Consider the following 17,377-nt stretch of genomic DNA (forward strand, 5'->3'; position numbering starts at 1 on the left):
TGACTCATATTCAGCTTTTCGTCCACCGTAACCCCTAGGTCCTTTTCTGCAGAACTGCTGCCCAGCCATTCGGTCCCTAGTCTGTAGCAGTGCATGGGATTCTTCCGTCCTAAGTGCAGGACTCTGCACTTGTCCTTGTTGAACCTCATCATATATCTTTTGGCCCAATCCTCTAATTTGTCTAGGTCCCTCTGTATCCTAGCCCTACCCTCCAGCGTATCAACCACTCCTCCCAGTTTAGTGTCATCTGCGAACTTGCTAAGGGTGCAGTCCACACCATCCTCCAGATCGTTAATGAAGATATTGAATAAAACCGGCCCCAGCACCGACCCTTGGGGCACTCCACTTGATACCGGCTGCCAACTAGACATGGAACCATTGATCACTACCCGTTGAGCCCGACCATCTAGCCAGTTTTCTATCCACCTTACTGTCCATTCATCCAACCCATACTTCTTTAACTTGCTGGCAAGAATACTATGGGAGACTGTATCAAAAGCTTTGCTAAAGTCCAGAAATAGCACATCCACTGCTTTCCCCTCATCCACAGAGCCGGTTATCTCATCATAGAAGGCAATTAGATTAGTCAGGCATGACTTGCCCTTGGTGAATCCATGCTGACTGTTCCTGATCACTTTCCCCTCCTTTAAGTGGTTCAGAATCGATTCCCTGAGGACCTGTTCCATGATTTTTCCAGGGACTGAGGTGAGACTGACTGGCCTGTAGTTCCCTGGATCTTCCTTCTTCCCTTTTTAAAAGATGGGCACTACATTAGCCTTTTTCCAGTCATCCGGGACCTCCCCCGATCGCCATGATTTTTCAAAGATAATGGCCAATGGCTCTGCAATCTCATCGGCCAACTCCTTTAGCATCCTCGGATGCAGCGCATCCGGCCCCATGGACTTGTGCTCGTCCAGCTTTTCTAAATAGTCCCAAACTACTTCTTTCTCCACACCTCCTCCCCATACCGTGCTGCAGAGTGCAGCTGTCTGGGAGCTGACCTTGTCTGTGAAGACAGAGGCAAAAAAAGCATTGAGTACACTAGCTTTCTCCACATCCTCTGTCACTAGGTTCCCTCCCTCATTCAGCAAGGGGCCCACACTTTCCTTGACTTTCTTCTTGTTGCTAACATACCTGAAGAAACCCTTCTTGTTACTCCTAACATCTCCGGCTAGCTGCAACTCCAAGTGTGATTTGGCCTTCCTAATTTCACTCCTGCATGCCTGAAGGGAGGGAGGAAGGGGGGAAGGGGGAAACTAAGATAAAAAGGGAAAACTGCTTGTATCGGCGTGCTTGATTTGAGACATGCTGGTCTCCTAGAGCCTTTTCGGAGATCTCGAATAAACTCTATCTGCTTCTCCACCCTGGTGTGTTCATTGGCGCGACGCACACCGGGCAACAAACCTCACTGTTGCCCCCCTCGGGCCCTCTGTGCCGGCAACAGTACTACACGCTCTTAAAGTTATGCACTTTGAAGAATCAGGACCTAAGTGAGGTAATGCTATTAAATGATCATATGACAGAAGTCTGTGTCATACAAAGGAGCCTACATTACATGTAGATTGGGCAGAAGATTATAATTTATTTTCCAAGGAACAAGCCAGTTTCCAAAACGGCTGCCTTACCATTGATAACTGCTTTGTCCACTCACTTGATTAAATTAAATGTTGTCCCCTCCCACCCCCATGGTAAAAATTTTATGCAACCTTTGTCGATCTGAAATCAGGGGGGGCTAGCAACTCTAGGCTACTTTATCTCCTGAGTGCTCTTCATAGCCAAATAGTGGCCAGAGACAGGACAGCAATGTTAGCTAACCCTATATCCATTGCAAAAAGATGTCTATCAGTATTGGCTATTGGCCCCTTTCCTTTTCAATTTTTATATTAATGAGGTAAGGGCTTCAGAAGGGATGCAATAATTCCCTCCCAAAATTCTGAACCAATTTGTATCAGTCCTACTTTTTTTCAGACAACATGGCTTTGCTGTCCCAAATTCCTCTAGGCTTGAAGCAAATGTTAAAGGACTTTAGGTCTTATTGCCAGAAGGAGTGTCTGACAATAAACTATCAGAAAACTAAAGTAATTGTCCTTGGTCGCAGACCCAGGCTTCCTAAATGGATGATTGATGGCCATTATATAGAACAGGTTAGATTTTCCCCTATTCAGGTATTTGTTTTACATATAATGGCCAATGGGATAAATATATTGAGGTAGTAAAGAAAAAGCTTTACATTCTATGCAAGCAGTTCTGCATTTTATTTCGGTTGATGAGCGCAATTTAATCACTCCAGCTCCTAGAGTTTTCAAACCTAATGTCTGTACCCAAATACTTTATGGTGTGGAAATTTGGGGCTGCAAGAATCTTAGTAAGTAGAGATTGTGCACAAAATTTTTTAAAGAGAATACTCAGCCTCCCAAATTACATCCCAGCTCATGGCAGAGGTAGGGGAATGTGCTATTTTGACCAAAGCCCAATGCCTTTATATTAATTATTGGCTCCATATTCCAAATATGAATCAACAGTACATTCCAAAGTTATGTCTGGAAGAACAGCTTAATGATATCCATACCCTAAAGTTCCCTTGGCTTTTGCAAGTTCAGTATTCCCTCCATTCTTCGTGTTTTTCGGAATTTGACTTAAGACTGTAGGCAAAAGTATAAAAACCTGAATTAAGCTCATTGCAGAAGATATGTGCAAAAAAACTGGATATGGCAATTGTTCATATAACAAATGTCTCTTTGGCTTTCTCACTTAAAGAAAGTCACAGTTATGAGAAATATTAGGATATTTTGAATAGCAGTATGTTAAGGAGGGCCTTTACAGAGCTCCACTTCCAAACTCAGTAGACGGCCTATTTGGAAAGGAGGTGTACTGGTACGAAGAAATGTAATTGCCTTTGCCCCTCTGCATCTGGTCAGTTTGAAGACTTACCACACTATTTATTTCCTTGTAACCTGTACTGTCACCCAAGAAATTAATGGTTATCTCCCTTTCTGGCCCAGATGTCTTTAACCATATCACCTCAGAAATCAGAATATTTGCTACACACTGAAAAATATTTCAGATATACAGGCTGTCACCTTATTTACTGGTTTGCCATAAAAGAGAGGCTACTTTTGACCTAAATGGAATAGTGTACTCCTAATATTTTTTTAAATCTTATTTTCACATACTGGTGTAGACATGGTGGTTTTACCAGTATAACTTATTTTAGGGAAGTGTTAATCTTGTTTTTAACTTGTGTCCTTAAAATTTGGATTTGTTTTGCAGTTGTGTCAATTTAAAATAATTATTGTATTATACACAATGGCCTATGGCTAATGCACTATGTTAATAAATTTCTAAACTTTATATCTTCAAGGAGGTAGGTTAAGGTTAAGAGTTAAGGTTGAATTTGTAAACTTGATTTTGGCATTTCATTGTTCTTCAGTGCTTCCTTGTGTAACTAACATTTTCATAAGAGTTTTCAGTATGAACTGTAAATTATTGCATCTTTATATATGCATAATGAACAACTTTAGGTAATCATTGAGTTTGTATTTCTACTGTGTATATGCACACATCTGCATAAGTACACAGAAGGTAGTATCAGACAGCACCCAGATATCATGGTGATGGGTAACTGATCAAATGAAATGCTAAACAGGGATTCCTATGGTAAACATTTAACACAAGATGTCATCCTCAAATATTTCTGTGCCTCATCTAACATACTTTTATATTCATAGTTGTAAGAATTATATGTCATTTTGAGATAGCCATGACTAATAATGACAGGCTATTAAAAAAGGATAACAGTAAAATGTCACCATAGTGATGTTGCCACACTCTTATTTGTAAAAATGTAATGCTAGAAATAAATTATTTTTTTCCTCCCTGGAGTCATTATCCTAAAGGTCTCTGGTAAGTTAGACCTGCTGTGGCAGCTTTTTGGATATTTCTCCATTAAAAAAACATTGATCTTAAAACAAAGTATTTATTTTAAAATGACTGTTAAAGGCACCTCAAACATAACTTAAATTGTTGATTTCTCAAAGCAACTATTTTTCATCTTTTCAAAGAAAATAAAGCAGTAAATATCTTAGCAAGACATGATTTTGAGAAAACTATTTTCTCCCCATAAGTATAATCACAATGAACATTTTCTCCCTTTAAGAAGCAGGGTGATTATTCACTAAAACAACATATATTTTGGTTTAGAGCATTATGGGTTACCCCCCCCCAGAAACTTGCATAATATGTGCAAACCCAATTTATCAAAGGAGAAAAATGCAGCAACATAATGTTTCATATAAAATTGCTATATGAGCATTGCAAGGTGTTTATCTGCATGAGCTTCTGTACCAAAGCTCTGTTGTTCATTATCAGCAGCACTGTGGGAATCTGCTGAATTCAAAACAAGAAATTGAGCAGATAAAATATACCAGAAGTATGTGCCACTTACTTTTTGGGACAGCAGATATAAATTTACCAAAACAGCTGAAAGAAGTTGCAGGATGTGGGGCATGACACATCAGAACTATAGATTCATACACTAGAGTAAGATAACACTTAGAGTAACTGGGAGTGCATGATGCCTAACTCTCAAATTTTAATGAGAGTTACACTCATTCTTCAGTGGAAGAGTGTACACTAAAATTAATGATGGCAAAAGTATTCCTCTGTGAAGCTTTATAGCTCCAAGAGTGGGTGTACCCAAAGACCAACTAATATCCTCCCCAATGGCAAACAGAATATTATTTTCCCTCATGCCCTACTAGTTACAATTCAATACAAAATATGATGTTTTGTTATATAGATAGTCCCAGGCACTTGATGACAAAATTAGACAGAGAGGCAGATTGAAAAGACAAGCAATCTCTACTAGTGTCATTCAAACTAATGTATTTGTGAAGAAAATCATATTATCTCCACATTAAATGATGTAGACTTATATTTATCTGTCCAAAACAACTTGATGGATGTATTAGCAAAGTAGGAACCTTGAAATAATTCTCCAGTAGCAAGCAGCTGAGATATTAAGAGAGAGTCTCTATACTATATGCAATACTTCAAAGGTGTTGAGAAAAAGCCGGGTTCTAAGGGACCAGTGATGTTAATGGGAGCTGGACTGGACCCTAAATACGCATAATGTTTCAGAGGTGGTTGCAAGGGTCATAGTCTATCATTCTAGGTATTTATCTATCACCCACTCACTGTGTTATCTATGCATGATCATAGTACCTCCTTATCGAGTATTTGTGAAGCTGAAGGTGTTCTGGAATCTTAGAATGGTGAAAGTTGGAACAGAAACTGCTTGGACACTTAACTATTAACCTTCTGTCATACAATAGGACTCTAAGAAATGGAGCAGGACATGAGACTGTACTCAGATTTTTCCCGGTGAACTCAAATTTTATCTTGGAGGCCCACATATTGAATAGCTGCTTTTGTGTCCTAGGTTTGGACAAGCCGCCAAAGATTTTTAGAAGTTTTCTGTAAGTTATCCACCTATCTGAGCCTATTTGAGAGTCAGTAAGATGGAGCTGGAAATCTCATGAAAACAGGCATTTCTTCAAAATTTTCAGTACTTCCTGGTCAGCCTGCAAATACCATATGAACAGCCTTCTTTTGGGTATTTTGGCCCTCAGCCATAACCAGGAAGCACCAGGCAGCATAGCAATGGAAAATAACGGTGACAAAAAGGTAACCAAACCTTTCCAAATCTCAACAAAACATCTGAGTTTTGGACAGTGGTTGTGGTCAATTCCTATTTTATCCAAAAGGGATCACCTATCCCTTTATATCATTAATATGAGAAACAAATGGAAAGAAAAATACCCCACAACTCAGACAGCTCGAGTCTGTGACTCACAATGTGCTATGAAAAATAAGATGCCTGAAACATCCTGGGTGTGTCAGATTAGAGCAAACTGCCTGAACTAAATCTTGGGATTTTTATTCAGTTGAAAGAAAAGGAAAATATTTCTACTGAGCCTTTGTAAGGTGCGTTTCACATAGCTCACATGTTTTTGACAACATGCCACTGAGTACTGTGCTGAGAGAATGCTAATCAGCCTTCTTTCATTCTTTACATACGCAGCTATTAAAATCTATACTTCAGCGAATGACTGATAGCTGAGCTGTTGAATTACTGGAGGTTGTTTAACATCAGCTTGAATTCCAGTGTATGCATTTCACTAATAATATTTACATGATGACATCATACAAAGATTCTTGAAAACCAGCAAGGGAATGCACTCTCAATAATCACTAGTTCATACAGCCTTTAGCCCAGTGAAATCTCCAGCAGCCTTCCTTCACTGCACAGGATACATTAGAACATTTTCTAGCTACAATCAAATGGCACCTTCCTCCTCATCCCACTCCCCTCCTCCCCAAAAATAAGAACCTGTCCCTCTCCTTCCTTCAGGATTGCTTTAGACCAACCACTCATCTGTTGATCAGATGCAGAACAACAAACTAAACCAATGGGAAATTATGACTGCTCATAAAAAGCTATGAAGGAAAAAAAGAGGGAAATGGAAGGATAACTATTACTTGCTGTAGCAGCAAGTAATATCTCCTCAGGGTATTACGTAGCCAAAGGTGATGTCTGGTGTCTGCATATCTCAAAGGGCTTAAAGTTAGTCCTACTGTGAGATGGTATTAAAATGTGTTATATAAGTATACTAATGGGGATATAGAGTTGCTTGACCTCTCAGGATAATTACACCTAATCTAATTTCTTGGAAATATATTACTGTAGACCAATGAGAATAAAATCTAATTTGGTTGGGTGTCTTTTTGTTGTTTGTTTCATTTTGTTTTTTTAGATCATAGAGTCTTCTGACAGTGGCCAATGCCAGGTGCCTCAGAGGGAATGAACAGAACAGGTAATCATCAAGTGATCCATCCCCTGTCTCCCTTTCCCAGCTTCTGGCAAACAGAGGCTAGGGACACCATTCCTGCCCATCCTGGCTAACAGCCATTGATGGACCTATCCTCCATGAATGTATCTAGTTCTTTTTTGAACGCTGTTATAGTCTTGCCTTCACAACATCCTCTGGCAAGGAGTTGCACAGGTTGATTGTGTATTGTGTGAAGAAATACTTCCTTTTGTTTGTTTTATACCTGCTGCCTATTAATTTCATTTGGTGACCCCTAGTTCTTCTCATAACAAAAGGAGTAAACAACACTTCCCTATTTACTTTCTCCACACCAGTCATGGTTTTATAGACCTCTATCATATCTCTCCTTAGTAGTCTCTTTTCCAAGCTGAAAAGTCCCAGTCTTATTAATCTCTCATCATACGGAAGCCATTCCATACCCTTACTCATTTTGTTGCCCTTTTCTGAACCTTTTCCAATTCCAATACATCTTTTTGAGATGGGGCAACCACATCTGCAGGCATTATTCAAGGTGTGTGCATACCATGGATTTATATAGAGGCAATATGATATTTTCTGTCTTATTATCTATCCCTTTCTTAATGATTCCCAACTCTTTTTTTTAATTATTGTTATTATTAGAAACACACTGCTGCTGCACATTGAGTGACTGTTTTCAGAGAACTATCTATAATGACTTCTCAATCTCTTTTGTGAGTGATGATAGCTAATTTAGACCCCCATCATTTTATACGTATAGTTAGGATTATGTTTTTCAATGTGTATTACTTTGCATTTATCAACAGTGAATTTCATCTGCCATTTTGTTGCCCAGTCACCCAGTTTTGAGATCCTTTTGTAGCTCTTTGCAGTCTTCCTGAGACTTAAATATCTTGAGAACCTGCAGAATGCATTTCAACATAGCTTGCTCCCTTGAAATGATAAGACACAAAAGTCTTGCCCATAGTTAGCACCTCCTTTACAGTGATTACTGTAATATATATTTTTATTTGTTTAAAAACTCTTGAAAATAGGAACAAAAATAATATCTAGTGTACTGTTCATGAATAAATTCATTCAGTAGGACTGTTCTTTATTAAAATACTTTGTTTCCCTGTTACTATCAAAGCAGAACTGAAATCTAAACATTCACTACTTCAGAGTATTGACTCTCCCCAAATCCTTATGGCTCTACCACACAACTATGATGTGAAAGTGACTTGGGATATATCTACACAGAAGCTGGGAGGTGTGATTCCCAGTCCAGGTAGACGGACTCATGCTAGCTCTGCTCAAGCCAGTGCTCTAAAAATTGCAGTGTGGATGCTTTTACATTAGCAGTGGTTCAGGCTAGCCTCCCAAGTCCAAGCTCCCATGACCTTCTGGGTCCAAGCTTGGGTGGCTAGCCTGAGCCACCACCCAATCAGCAACATCCACACTGCTATTTTTAGTGTGCTAGCTTGAGCAGAGCTAGTATGAATCTATCTCCCACCACTGGGAATCACACTTTCTAGATACATATTTTAAAATGTGGCCTTAAATGCCTAAGAGTATCTGCGCACCTAAAGATGCAGACAGCTGCCTACTGTGATTTTCAAAAGCACTTAGGCACCCATCTGCATCTTTAGGTACCTAATTTTTAAAGATATGGCCCTTAGGAGCCTAAATCTCACTGACAGTTAATGGGATTTAAGAACATTTTAAAAATTTACCCTGTAAACTCTGTCAGGAATTGTTTCTTGTTCTGTACACTGCCTAACACAATGGAACCCCAATCATGAAAACCCACCTTTCTTACTTGTTGATTAAGACTCTGCACACTCTCACCCTGACATCTCTTCCTTTAACTGGTTTGTATTTTACCCATCCAATTTAGGGATAGATTGCAGCTTCACCACACCCACACGGAGTAAGGGGCAGTGTATAGTTGTGCTGCCTCAGGGAGAGCCCAAGGCCCAGACCGTAGACTCCAAGCATCTGCTTCACAATCTGGACATTGGTACTACCCCTGCCCCAAGAGAAGGTGAGGGATAGTAATCTGTGTCTGCCTTATATCCCCTCTCTCTCTTCCATGCCAGTTCAACTTCAGTGGCTAGTACCTACATCTATATGCACATGTGCAGAGTCAAGGCTTCAGACAGACACTCTCCAACCCTTCCTGCCCCATCTTCAGGTAATGTGGAATAGTGGCTGCTTCTCCTTATGGTACACTCTGAAATAACTAACCCTTGCAGGGAAGTCAGGGGTACCTTACCACAAAGCATGGATATTGCCTAAGAATGTATTTTTTTGTATGTGCCATGCAAGCCCATGGCACAGTATATAAGCTGTTAATAGTAAAGCAAACGTAACCACAACTTGTAGTCTATAGTATTTGCCAAAGACAATGACAATAGGAACAAATAACGTAAGTTATATTTTAGAGAAGCCAGAGGGTGATTTGGAAGGGAAAATATTGCAGAGTACAATTGCTAATACAAAATAAAGGGAACGATTTCCAGCATTTCAGTTCTGCCACAACATGAATATGACTTTTTGTTAAATTATCTATTCCAAATTCTGTATATACCCTGTTCTTTCGCTTCAGTGGCTTCTCTCACTTAGAGGAAGACATCCTCAGTAAATTCATATTTATGTTCATAAGTGGTGTGAGAAAGTTATACTGCTATTACTTTCTCCTGGAAATGTTGATTGGCACCTCTGTACATGTTTAAATGGTGGTGGAAAGGAAAGGAAGTAATTGAATAATCATCCAAGGAAGCAATAATTAGTGTTAATTTTCTTCAGAATAAATGAAATATGGTTCAACTTTTTAAAGCAGATTTTATGGCTATGCTTCAATTTTTTGTGAAGTAAGCTGGCATTCTTGAACATGACACCATTAGTTTTCTCAGCTTAAATAGTGCCAGTCTCAACCACCAGTGAGATTTCATGTTTTAGATATCTTGAAATAATATGACAATAGAAACTGTATTCATGAGTTGGATTTTGATGCTTGACAGCATTTAAATTTTAAACAAACCAGAGAGAATATCAATCTTTAAAAAATAATGGCAGAAGAAGTTAAGTTTGCTGATAGGAGTTTTCACATCCCATTCATGCAACTGCAGGGTCCATTCACCACTGTGGTGCCTCCTGCTGGTCATGTTGGGGATTAGTGCTGCAGGTTGGTACACCCCCTCTTCATGGTGACTCGTCCACTGTCATGTTTGCTCTCGAACCCATGTCACTCCCATGACTGCAGTGTCCTCTTCATGACACAGCTCTCCAGCTGTCTCACCATCTGTGCTCCCCGCTTCCAGGGGACAGTACTGCAGTCAATTGTCCAGCCACTTTCCCAGTGGCGAGTGGGGGTGGGAGGAGGAGACCTGGGCCCACCCACTGCTCCAGGTCCAGATCCTCCCCTTTTAGGTGGTAAATTACCAGGTTTGGTCAATACCTGCTGTGGACATTACACTAGCTGCCCCCTTTTTACGGGGGCTGGGAAGGAATTTTTCTCTTACCACCATATTGGCTTGGGTTCATCAACTAATACCGATGCTGTATGCTGTGCAGGCTGTCAGTGGCCCCCAGATACAATTGTGGTGCACCTTGGAAAAAATGCTTTGGGAATGCTTAACAGGATGGAACTAATGCTCACAGCAAGGAGGGACTTGGGGCTGATCCTTGAACTTTTTCCAGGAGTTAACATTATTTGGTCAGACATGCTTCAGCGCAGAGTCTGGCAAGGAGCCATGAGGGACCTCTCCCACACCAGGGTGGAAAAGGCAAGGAGGTATGTGAACAGGGATCCTTGGGATCATAGGAGGGGTGGTAATTTCACATCTTGGCATAGTATATGGGACAGCAGAGTTGTTTCTGGAGGATGGGGTTCACCTGTTCAACTTAGGTGCTGCCATGTTTTTAACTAATTTAAAGGACAGCATTAGGAAACGTCTGGGAACCTGAGTCCATGTGGGGAGGAGGAAGCCAAGCTAATTTCTGGCACTTCCTTGTGGCAGATGTCCAGTACAGGTACGCCAAAGGAAAGGCATACACTGATCGGATAAATGGCTTGGAAAAGGACTTTAAAAGAGGTGTGCATTAAAGGAACGAATGGGGGTGGGGGTGGTTAGGACTCCTTTGATTGGTACGGCAAGGAGCCAACCCCACTTTTTTTAGCCCACCTTAACCCTCTTACGAGGTTGGGGGTGGATGGTAAGGTCCCAGCAATGGATTTGTTGGAGGAACCGGGAGGAAAAAAGAGGGGGAGTTGGTGGAAGCTCCACACCCCGGGTATGGTAAGGTCCCAGCAATGGATTTGCCAGAGGAACATGGATAGAAAAAGAGGGGGAGCTAGGAAAAGCTCCCTGGGTAATTATGGAATAAACACGGGGTTGCTGCACTGTACACTTATCTGCCGAGTAGTCCCAGACATCTAATAAAGTTGCAGCCTGATTAAACCCATGTCAAATGTCTCCTGACTTCTTTCGGCATAGCCAGACAATGGTCAGTTAAGTTCCACATGTGGAAATGTGAAGACAGACTCTCTCCAACACCTACAGCCAAATACAATATACTTATCCAACTAGCTCCTCTGTCAGGAATAGCAGCTTTTTAAAAAGAAAAAAGAACCTAGATTTTAGATGGCTATGATCCTTCTATCACCAGCAGCAGTCATAAGGAGCTCACTGGCTGCTAAGAACTGCTTCTACTTCCTAAAGGCAATGCCAACTTAAACTAGCACAGTCACTCACAGAAGACAGTTCACCATCTGGAAACTCCTGCTGCACCAAATCAACAGCCAAGAGCGACAACAGCAGCAGAACATCAACTGGAAACTGCTTCCAAGTTTTTTCATCCCACAGTCCATAGTTCAAGGCGGCCAACTGCTGTTAGAATCACAGGCTGTCCTTCAAGGAAGCTGTTCATAATGGAAATGTGAAATTCTATGAACATTAAACTTAAACTTGAATTCTTTGAATTGCAATAGTTTCTCAAGAATGGAAGCCCTACAGTTTTAGTCATTTTAAATGCATCTACATTACAAATAGGTCTAAGACAAAGTTCAGATCCAGATCTGGATCTCCCAAAGTCCAAGGGGGTTTAGTTTGTATCCTCATTCAGGATAATCCCTAACTCTTGTCACCATTCAATAATTTATCTTTAAAAGATAGCATTCGACACATATGATGCAAGATACCAATTGGAAGTAACCAAGACTGGAAGATTATGGAAATTTGCTTATACTTAGAAAATGGCATTTCAAATTTAGGAGTGAGAACAAAATTAAACTAATTGCTGCTAGTCACTAGAAAAATATGCAAACTATAACTAGCATTCAGTTGAATATAAAAATACCAACACTGCCATACTCAGCAAAGAAAGTACATTTCACACTGTGAAATTTTGCTGAATAAAGCCAAAAAGTCAAGAGACTATCTGGATTTGAATGAACACTACATTGTCTCTGGATTTTTTTTTTAATCTTTTAATTGATGAGAATCATAAAAAATACTGTTTTTTTTAAAAAGAACCATGCAGTCTCAACAGCAGTCAGTCATGGAGGCGTCAAACATGATTTAAGATTATTTCAGTGTTAAATTAGTTTTTAGTTATGGAGGGACAACAAAGTTTAAATGTTTATTAGGAGAAACAGAAAACCAACTATTCTCAGTAGTACTGGAGATGACTCCCTTGGTATTCTCTCTACTTTTCTCGAACTATGTTCACTATCAAAATTAATCTCCTTGAGGACTTGGGCATTTAGCAAACTAAAAACCACTGGAGGAAATCACGAGAGTATAATCCATTATAGAATTAACATTTGCTACTATACAGTGAAGCCAAAGGACCATTAAGCTCTACTCAGTGAACATTATCCATTGCAATGTTTGTTTATATACATACTACAAGAATGAAAAGCAATTAACAGCTAAGACTAAACAACGTTGTTGTTTTTTTGTATAGTAGGATGCATTGGTGAATCCCAAGGGTAAACAGTAAGTGAACACTGGGACTTCAAGGATGTTTAGGGAAAATAAATACCTCCATAGAATCTATATAACAAAAAAATAGTTAAGTAAAAACAGCACTATACTGAAAAGTTATTAATGTTGCATAGGTTATTTAAAAGTTTTATCTGAAACTGAAAAAAAACTAAATTATTTTGTGTGGATGGAGAAAGTCACAAATGTATTAATTTAGAAATTATTCTCCTTCCAACTATTATAAAAAGATGAGTTGTGAAACTGTACACTTCTTTTAGATATATGCTCTAGACTGTAGGTAAATGTTATATACTGTAATTCTATAACTATAATTACCAAACATCTTGTTTGGCTGAATATTTTAATGTATCAACACCTGGTAATGGGCTAGGTATTTCAAACAAAAAGTGACAGCCTGTTACAGTTCTGTAGCATCATTCAGAATGATTGTGTTTATATAACCGAAACCTAAGGCATTATCCATGATCAAGTCAAGTAATATTGCTTAACATAATAAGCATAGAAGGGGTGAGTCTCTACTGGTCCACACCCTAAGAACCAGAAATGATGGGACCAGTTGAAAATGCCACAAACTGGTCTCCACCCCATAAATAATGTGTTCCAGACCTGTTTCCTCCTACTATCACAAGTGATCAATGATCCCAAACCCATGCAACTAATCTCTCTCCAACTTCTAAAAAACACAGTGAGGAGTCCTTGTTGCACCTTAGAGACTAACAAATTTATTTGGGCATAAGCTTTCCTGGGCTAAAACCCACTTCATCAGATGCATGGAGTGGAAAATACAGTAGGCGGGTATAAATTGTAGTTTTACCCACCTGGTGAGGTGAAGAAGCAGATTGACAGAGTGAGAAGGGTACCCAGAAGTCACCTACTACAGGACAGGCCCAATAAAGAAAGTTACAGAACACCACTAGCCATCACCTACAGCCCCCAACTAAAACCTCTCCAGTGCATCATCAAGGATCTACAACCTATCCTGAAGGACAATCCCTCACTCTCAGACCTTGGGAGACAGGCCAGTCCTCGCTTACAGACAGCCCCCCAACCTGAAGCAAATACTCACCAGCAACTACACACCACACAACAAAAACACTAACCCAGGAACCAAACCCTGCAACAAACCCCAATGCCAACTCTATCCACATATCTATCATTCAAGGGACGCCATCATAGGACCTAACTACAACAGCCACACCATCAGGGGCTCATTCACCTGCACATCTACCAATGTGATATATGCCATCATGTGACAGCAATACCCCTCTGCCATGTACATTGGCCAAACTGGACAGTCTTTACACAAAGGAATAAATGGACACAAATCAGACATCAAGAATTATAACATTCAATAACCAGCAGAACACTTCAATCTCCCTGGACACTCAATAACAGACTTAAACAGGGCAATCCTTCAACAAAAAAATTAAAAAAAACAGACTCCAATGAGAAACTGCAAACTGGACACCATCAAATTAGGCTTGAATAAAGACTGGGAGTGGATGGGTCACTACAAAAACTAATTTCCCTTTGCTGATACTCACACCTTCTTGTCAACTGTTTGAAATGGACCACCTTGATTGCACTGGCCTCATTAGCACTACTTCTTGTCAACTGTTGAGAATAGGCCACCTCCATCTTAACTGAACTGGCTCGTTAAAACTGACCCCGCATCTTTTCATGTGCTGTGTATTTAAAGCTGCCTACTGTGTTTTCCACTTCATGCATCTGATGAAGTGGGTTTTAGCCCACAAAAAGCTTATGCCCAAATAAATTTGTTAATCTCTAAGATGCCACAAGGACTCCTTGTTGTTTTTGCTGATACAGACTAACTCAGCTACCACTCTGAAACCTGTCTCCAACCTCTGTATTCCCAGCTCATGCTACCATGTTCCAGTTCCCATGGATTTCCTCATGTCAGGATTCCCTCTGGGACCTTTTTCCACTCTACTTCCCAAGAACTCAGTTTGACTCCAGACTCTGTCACACAGCTATTTTTATTTGGAATATAGTAACGCTGCGCTGAGTTCATCAGGCTCAAACACCCGGGAGGTGGATGCAGAGTACATCACAGCTCCAAAGTTACAAAAAAACCCTATCCTGTTATATACATTACATATCTCATTGCATTTACTATAAATTGCACAAGACATTTTTGGATGATTTAGTTACTTTGCAAAAACCAACATGCTTCCATGCTTGACCTCCTCTTTACCACCTCTCTACATTCCTATCTTATCATGTTCATTGTTATCTTGTTTGTAGAAATGGTTCCCAAGGTATCCTCCCTCTTATCTTAGCTGGTCCAAACATTCTGTCTTTTTAAACAGATCTGTTTACCTCTCAAATTCTATCTTTCAGGAAATGGGGCCTCCATCTTTGTGTTAATCACTCATGTCAGGCCACACCTCAGCTACATCTGAGGGTACATAAAATCTGTCCCACCTTCCCTGGCCTCTTGAGCCTATCCTGGGTTGAAGAGCAGGTTACCAGTCAACACCATCCATCCTCAGCTCCCCTTCTGACCATATGACTTCAAAACATGATGATCCAAAAGGAATCAGAAGGTTATTCGAAAGCAAGGGATAGCTCAGTGGTTTAAGCATTAGCCTGCTGAACCCAGGGTTGTGAATTCAAACCTTGAGATGGCCACTTAGGAATCTGGGGCAAAATCAGTACTTGGTCCTGCTAGTGAAGGCAGGGGGCTGAACTCCATGAACTTTTGGGGTCTCTTCCAGTTCTGAGAGAGGTATATCTCCATTTTTTTTATATTACCTACAGGTTGACTTAAAAATACTGACAACACAAAATACTCTTTTATGCTGCAATGGTGAGACAGTGGACTTCCTTAAACTTGAAGAATGAAGTAAAATAATATATGAATTACACATGTTCTTCTATGCAAAGGATCCTTTCCCTAGGGCCTAAAGGTTGTAATATAACAATATCCTCACCCAAGAGTCCATCTCAAAATGAGGTTCACAGCTGGATGTATAAGAAGTTATTGTTATGCATCTGGCTGATGGAGCTGAGCCTGATTAATTTTTCCCTTCAGTTTATACCTTCAGTGTCCATTATGCCCATTCCTAGTTTTGAGGCAGCACAGTGTCTCTGTTTTAATGCTAAAGTAAACAAACAAACAAACATACATACATACATCAGCAACATGCCTGATAATCTAGGAAGAAAAACATTGCACAGCAACGGATCCTGTGTTTATCTTTTAGTTCACAGAAAGCACAGAATTCCAAGTCCATTAAGACTGGTCCCATCAGATAATTCTTGTTTTCCCTCAACCAAATAAATGCCCTTAGGCTTCAGACTTAGTGATTATTCATGATACTGGAGAAGCATCAGCTCAAGCTGCAGAAATCACATTACAAAAGATACAGAATGAGAGTTTGGCTGCAGGAATAAGTTAAAGCCCAGTTAATACTTATTTTTAGCACTGAGGATGAGACAGCAGTATACATCTCTAGGACAGCTGAAGCCAGTTCAAGCAGTCCAGAGCTTGTTTGGTACCAGATCATATGTTCTAGAAGTGTCCATATGATTAACATTAGACAAATAACTCCACACTTAACAACAGATTAACTGTTAGGATGTGTTTTGGTATTTTTTCCCCTGAGAACCACATAAAACATTACAAGTTACTGAAGGTTTACAATCCATAATTAAATGCATTTTGTTTCATGTGGTTTAAACCATATCTGGTAAAGATTATACTCCTGAATACTCCCATCATTGAAAATGGTGGAAGCAATACTTTGTTTAAATGATTCAAAACAGTCTACAATCGGCATGCAACTCCCATCCCCCAGCCCACTCAGTCCAACAACATCTGTAAAATCAACAAACTAAGGCCAAAATATGCACCAAAAATGGCAAATACATGGAGTGGTCACTTATCAACACAGCTGCTTCCCCCAGACTAGTACCTCATAGAAAGATGCAATATTAATTAGCCTTTTAAAAAATGAAACAACAACAAACAAACAAAGAAACAAAGAAAACCACATTTAAGCGGGCTTCCACCAGTATATCAGATTTGAATAGAGCAGTTTTTGAAATCCTAGTTCAACAGCTCAGTCATTTGTTTGGCTATAGCTTGCTTTTGTTATCAATTGACTTTAGAACTACACAATAGATCTATGATTTTTTGTTGTTCTTAAGGTAAAAAAAACACTTTAAAAATATCAACATGTGAAAAGACAATTCAAATCTGCTGAAGAATGAGCATTTTGTTTTGGGAGAGTAAAAAGTTATGAACAAAGCCAAATTTTGCCCAAGGGATGTAGCAGTCCACCAGATTTTCTTCTATATGAATTTTTAGGAAAGCTTCTTATATATGGAAATGGATCCTAACAAATCTTTCAGAGCGTTTGACTCCTGCTGTTCAGCTGCTGTGTTATCCAACTAATATTACAATGGAATTCTGAACAGCCATGCTTAACTTATATATGATACATTCACAAACTCAGAAAAGGCTAGAATGAAAAAGATTCACAGTCTTTGTCA

General features: G+C 39.7%; 1 protein-coding gene across 18 annotated transcripts in view; it reads right to left on the reverse strand.

Annotated features, from left to right (window-relative positions):
* MARCHF1 (membrane associated ring-CH-type finger 1) overlaps positions 1–17,377 on the reverse strand; it is a 471,750-nt gene that overhangs the window by 223,479 nt on the left and 230,894 nt on the right. The gene's annotated exons all lie outside the window — the stretch shown is intronic.

The sequence above is a fragment of the Mauremys reevesii genome, linkage group 5, assembly GCF_016161935.1.
Source record: "Mauremys reevesii isolate NIE-2019 linkage group 5, ASM1616193v1, whole genome shotgun sequence".
NCBI classification, from domain to species: domain Eukaryota; kingdom Metazoa; phylum Chordata; order Testudines; family Geoemydidae; genus Mauremys; species Mauremys reevesii.